Source organism: Raphanus sativus, chromosome 8 (assembly GCF_000801105.2).
Source record: "Raphanus sativus cultivar WK10039 chromosome 8, ASM80110v3, whole genome shotgun sequence".
In the NCBI taxonomy this organism is placed as follows: domain Eukaryota; kingdom Viridiplantae; phylum Streptophyta; class Magnoliopsida; order Brassicales; family Brassicaceae; genus Raphanus; species Raphanus sativus.
The window spans coordinates 14,598,376-14,604,375 of record NC_079518.1 but is presented as its reverse complement, the minus strand read 5'-3'; the positions used below and the strand labels follow the sequence as shown (position 1 = coordinate 14,604,375).

General features: G+C 30.0%; 1 long non-coding RNA gene and 1 pseudogene across 1 annotated transcript; one reads left to right on the top strand and one right to left on the bottom strand.

The window, feature by feature from the left end:
- Window positions 1-153: 153 nt before the first annotated feature.
- On the top strand, window positions 154-801 carry LOC130498593 (uncharacterized). The gene is made up of 2 exons (XR_008937482.1): window positions 154-215; window positions 438-801. It is a non-coding gene; the product is annotated as an uncharacterized LOC130498593 (long non-coding RNA).
- Window positions 802-3,535: 2,734 nt separating this feature from the next.
- Window positions 3,536-5,271, bottom strand: LOC130498993 (uncharacterized; annotated as a pseudogene).
- Between the last annotated feature and the right edge of the window lie 729 nt (window positions 5,272-6,000).

Genomic DNA, 6,000 nt, shown 5'->3' with positions numbered 1-6,000 from the left:
TTCTCTGAGCTAAAGGTTTTTGTATATGATCTTGAAGTACAAATGGTGGAAAGCTGAGAGATGAGGTGAGAGTCTCGAGCTTTTCTGTCATCCACTTTTGTGTCTTGATTAATTTAATTCCTCAGTTTTTTTCTTGCCTTTTGCAGACCAAGCTAAAAGTGCTGTCCAGATGCAAGACCTATTAGATGCGCAAGAATGTTAGGTCCCAAAACAAGGTAGAACCCAGAACTTAACTCTTTTTTTTTCTTGGCTAGCTAAGTGTTCTTTACGTCAAGGTTTTCATTAATGCACAGAGCCAGTGGAAACAAGGATTCCAAATGTGAAAAAACAGGACATTATTTATTAATGAAAAATTTGTTGACTTCTTTACATCTTCTATACATGTCTGCCTATTATGTCAAGGGCTGGGACCGTGTTCTGATAGTGTCCATGTTAAGTATGCCTGTCAACAGCACTGGACTCGGTGCTGACATTGAACCTCCTGTAACCAGTACCGGTCTCCCTGGTGTGGCCATGGATGAAGGCATCCGATGCAATCACTGTTGAGGGAGGTAGCCCCTCTGCAAAGAAGCCACTTAATGTCAAAAACTCAACCATCGGACATCATTACGCATAAGTGTAGTGTCACAACTACTCTCTTTTTTTTTGTCACGACTACTCTACTAGCTCTTCTTTTTTAATTCCGCAAAATGAAATAAGTTTTCTTGCAGCACTGTGTTTCTGTGTTTTTCGATAATAAACGGAATAATATTATTATATGAAGGGAAATTAGCGGAAGGAGGCATGGCGAGCCAGCTACCACTGCAATTCAACTAGAGTTATTATGACAAAAAATCATTCAAATTGCAAACCAGCATTTAAAAAAAAGACTATGCTCTTTTAGAAAAAACCGGGATTCTTAACTTAGAGAGTCATCATTGGTTTATATGATTTAAATATCAAGTTCGGTGATGGTTTTGTTGGTTTATATGATTTAAATATCAAGTTTGGTAATGGTTTGTTTAGAAAGTTTGTTTTTTTTCTTTTTGGATTGGTTTGGACAATGGTATATATTTTTTACGTTTGGATCAATTTTTTATTTAATTTTATTTCTATTATGCATTTTGTTCAATTTTGGTATTAGAACTCAATGATTCTAAAGTCAAAACTAAGATTATTTGTAAACTTGTTGCTTTACCCGCACATGCAGACTTAATTTTTTATAGATATTTATTAATAAATATATTATCTGTATAAAAAATTATACTATGTTATGAATCTTTCAGTTTCTAATTTTTATCTTCTATTTATACAAAAACATTATTTTGGATTACAACATTAATAATTTGTTATTTTAAAATATGTTGTTATCTTTAACCAGTCTTTTATATTAATTTATAAATAGTTATCTAATTAAAATAAACAAATAATAATTGTTATAAAGTGATGTTATTAAACCAAATTCTTGGAATTACCCAAAACCTACAAATCTCAAATAAATAAAAAATACAAGAATTTTAAACCGAATCTATTTTACATACTAATATTAATCAAAATAAATAAAACTATTGATCCATGTATAATTATATGTGAAATACCTTATATAATAACTAAATAAACACTCAAACATATCAACCATGTTGACAAACAAAACATTGATATATAATGTATAAGATAAATACATTTGCTATCTACTGTTATTTTCATTTCTAAAAGATACAATAGAGAAAATAAGTTATAATCAAACTATATATTCTTTAATTTAAAAAAATAAATTTCTATTTTCATATAAAATACTATTTATTTATTATAAAATCATAACTAATATTTTCAATGGTCTTTTAACTTTCAAGTTTTAATAATTATAGCTAAAAATCACTTTGGGAAATATTTTTTTATATAAAATAGAATCATGTTTTTCTTTATATAACAGTCTTTTAAAGAAATTTTAATTTAAACGAAGTCATAATTCTATGAAACTCTTGAAAAAAATAAAAGTAAATAAAATTAATTTAAATATTTTATAAATATGAGGTCCTTATTGTAAATAAAAAGTTAATACTTTCAAAAATATTCTCCTTTGGAGGTAGATGTTTTGAAAATATTTATAAAAAATAATTTCCATTACTAATAAAATATTTTGAAAAATAAAACAAATAAAGGTTACTTTTCTACTTAAATAACAAATAAATATTATTCTTGCAAATAAATAATAAAAAGAAAATACCACGAAAAATCACTTTAACAAATAAATACAAATAAATTTGTTGTTATTGCTTACATAAATTATTTTATAAGAAAAATACCAGGATACCACAAATAATAGCATCACAAAGAAAAAAATGACCAAAACAAATTTTTATTGAAAGGTAAATATGCATTTATAACCCTTGGGTTAATTAATTTAAGACTTAGGATTTAAAGTTAAGGGGTGGGATGTTCAAATTTTTAAAAATAAAATAAAAAATTAAAATTTTCAAAACAAAAGAGTGCTATTTTGGTTATTTTATTTTTAAGTGCTATTTTGTGACAAAAACTTAAAAAGTGTTATTTGAGAGAATTGCCCTTATTTTTTTATTTTTTTTCATAAAAATATTTTAGTTTAATGATAAATCCAATTATATATGTGTATATATATCACTAATTATAAAAAGTAACAAATAAGAAAAAAAATGTAGATAAACACAAAATAAATACATGGAATTATATTTTATTTTTCATCTTCATTTAATTTTTGAAGATGAAAAAGAAAATATAATTCCATGTGAAGATGCTTATCACGAAAATAATAAAATCTAAACAAATTGCTATCATTATAATTCAAAATGAGTTTAAAAATCAAAATAATTCTACAATATCTGATATTTATGCAACATACAATTGTAAAATTTAGAGGCACTTATCCGCGCGTAGCGCGGAAAACGATATAGTAAGATTAAAATTTAATTTTAAGCTATTAGCTGAATTACAAGAGAATGTCATTGGATTTTAACTCTTTAACACCTTAGAGCATCATTAACCCAAGATTTTGGGAAGGTGCTTAGTATTATTTTAATCAACAAAAGAAGGAAAGAGAAGAAGAGAAGAAGAAGAGAAAAAGAAAAGGAGCTTAAATAAGCGTCGTAGATTGTTGTGGTTTGCACTGTTCTGTGGGTCACACTGACATATGGCGACCTACAACTGGTTCATTTATTTTTTTTTTATTTTTTTTTTAATTCGAAAAAGACAAAAAAAAAAGATTTTAAGCACGCTGTTTTAAGCAACAGGGTTAATGATGCTCTTATAAGATACACGTTTTCCGATTATTTAAATGTTTTTTTTACTGTTTTTTTTTGTCAAATTTTTTGTTTTACTGTTTGATGCTTACAAAAATTTAAGAGACAATTCATCTGCTTCTGCTCAATTTCCGATAACAAGACTAAAGAGTTACCGTAAGAAGCAAGAACCTGAACACCAATGTGTTATTCTCTACATCGAAACTTCAGTGCAAAATAACAAACTTTCAAACCTATGTAGCCGCCGCAAAGACGCGTTCTGTAAATGATGATTCAAACATTCAGCTGAGAAGAGCGTCTTTCTTGTATGACTCATCTAAGTCCACGCTCACGTTCAGACCCGAGCTTAGCAACACATTAACCATGGAAGGAATGACAGACTTTAATGAATCAGCTAGAGCCTGTTCAAGCATTATACACAAAAGAGATATGAGTATGTACTCTTGGTTTCAGAGTTAAGAAACATAACAGGTAGAGAATTTTTCTTTAAAACCTTCTTATCTTCTTCAGCTTGGTGCCTGATAACCTCCACAGGCCACTCATTGACAAGTTTCTTGAATTCAGTCACCATATGTCTGCAGAGTCAAAGACAAACACATATTTGCAAATCTAAACTCTCTGAAGAGAAAGGGTATAATATTAAGCCGAGGTTTTGGACTCACCTGGCAGATAAGCTGGAAGACGGCAGCAGCTTCTTCAGGTTTACTTTCAAGGAGGAAACCCTGCGAGTGTAAGCTATGAAAGTAATAAACATGAGGAGGACCAAGTAAAAACAGAGATGTGTCAACCTTTGCACAAGAAAAAGCAGCAGAAAGGTGTGTTGGTTGTACGTCTCTGATCTCAGTTTATCTACTTTCCACAACGACTCTGTATCCCCTGATAACAAAATTGACATAGAAAGGTTGATAAATCCATCTAGTGTTTACAAAGCCATACCTTTAAAAGAGTATTAAGTGACAGTTCTTCTGTAGAACAATCAAATGTACCTCTCTTGGCAGCAAAGTCCATCGATACATCGAATGTGGTCTTCCTCAACTTAACTCTATCTTTGGAGAACTTTTTCGAGTACTTGGCTAGTAAATCCCACTTATCTGTATCATTACAGTTGCTGAAAACTAAATCTGCTGTACCAGGTTGGAGAGGCAAATCTTTTAACCATTTAATGTTTGACAAGGGAGCATTTTTTTAAAGTACTTACAAATCTACGGAGCTTATGAAGAACTTCAAAGAGAAGATTAATGTCATCCTGATTCTGACAGCTCTCAATCAACGACCACAGCCAAGCATTTCGAGGCATTGATCTCTTGACATTTACAGAATCAAGAATCTTATCATGCAGCTCCTTCACAGTTACTGCACAGATGAAAAATGCAATGAGCAACCCCTTTGGTTGGGTTCAAGAATTAACTAAAAACAAAGTGACACAGTAGCAACCTGAAGGATCTCCTTCAAGCTTTGCCGCTTCAGAGGAAAAGCTTGATCTAGGGATCAACAAGCTGAAAGAAGACGAGCGAGTATGCAAGTGAGTGCATCTATCCATACCTGCAAAAACATCAAAGAACCTTAACATATATATCAATATGAACCTTAAGTAACTATTTCACTAGAAACGTAACATTCAAAGAACCTTAACGCTTATATTTATCATTTCATTGTCAAGTTCAACTCTATATAAAGTTTTGAACTTTTACATGATTATGGATAAACCCACAACTACATCTCCCATTTCCAAAGGTAGAGAGGGATGGGTAATCTCGAAATGGGTAATGTGAAATTTTAATGAAAGAAAGTACCTTTTAGTAATAGTACAGAGGGAGAAGGAGACGCATGCCTTGGCATTGGAAGGAATCGTAGAGGGATCTCGGATCAGCGTCGGGGATGATAATGGGTTTTAAGAATCTAGAGATTCTACGAGAGTTCTGGAGGAATTGCATGATTCGTGATTCTACGAGTTAAACTGAGTCACGTTGAGGAAAGGAGGAGGATGATGCAGGAATTAGAAGATTTAGGGTTTTTGTTTTTGACCATTGTTTGCAGGAAAAAGGTCCTTGCGTGTAAATCGTAATTAACTATTCTTATCCCAGTTATTCAAATATTTTATAAGTACATGCAGTGTACTTCAGGTCTGGTTTTTAACACATCATAAAACTCATAAAATAATTATATACTCCCTCATTTTCAAAAAGATATGTTTTAGAGTTTTCACAGTTCTTAATAAAATACAGAAATTTTTGACACTAAATGTATTATTTTCTGTGTTTATCTATTTACAATGATTTTTAACTAATAAAAATTCAGTAAAAAAATTAATGTTTTTGAAATTTATAATTTGCTATTATTATATACATTGAAAATGTAAGATATGAATCTTTTAGAAGCAAATTGTTTTCTAGAACATGAATTATTCTGAAATGGAGAAAATATTGTTTATTTAAGTTATAGATTCAGATATATCTGAAATAAATAAAGAAAAAAATAAACATACAACAGTTAAATTGAATGGAAAATAACTCAACACACATTGAGATAATAAAATAACAAACAATGTTAAATCAAGCATGAAAACAAACATAGTTGGTAAACAATACTCCCTCTGTTCTCTTTTAAATGACGTTTTAGAACATTTCACACAAATTTAGGCCACTTATATAATACCTATTTTAACCTTTATACATACTTGATTTAATCTAGCAATTATTACGACAGATAATGGTAGAAGGCTAAAAGAAGTCAAATTTGATTACTT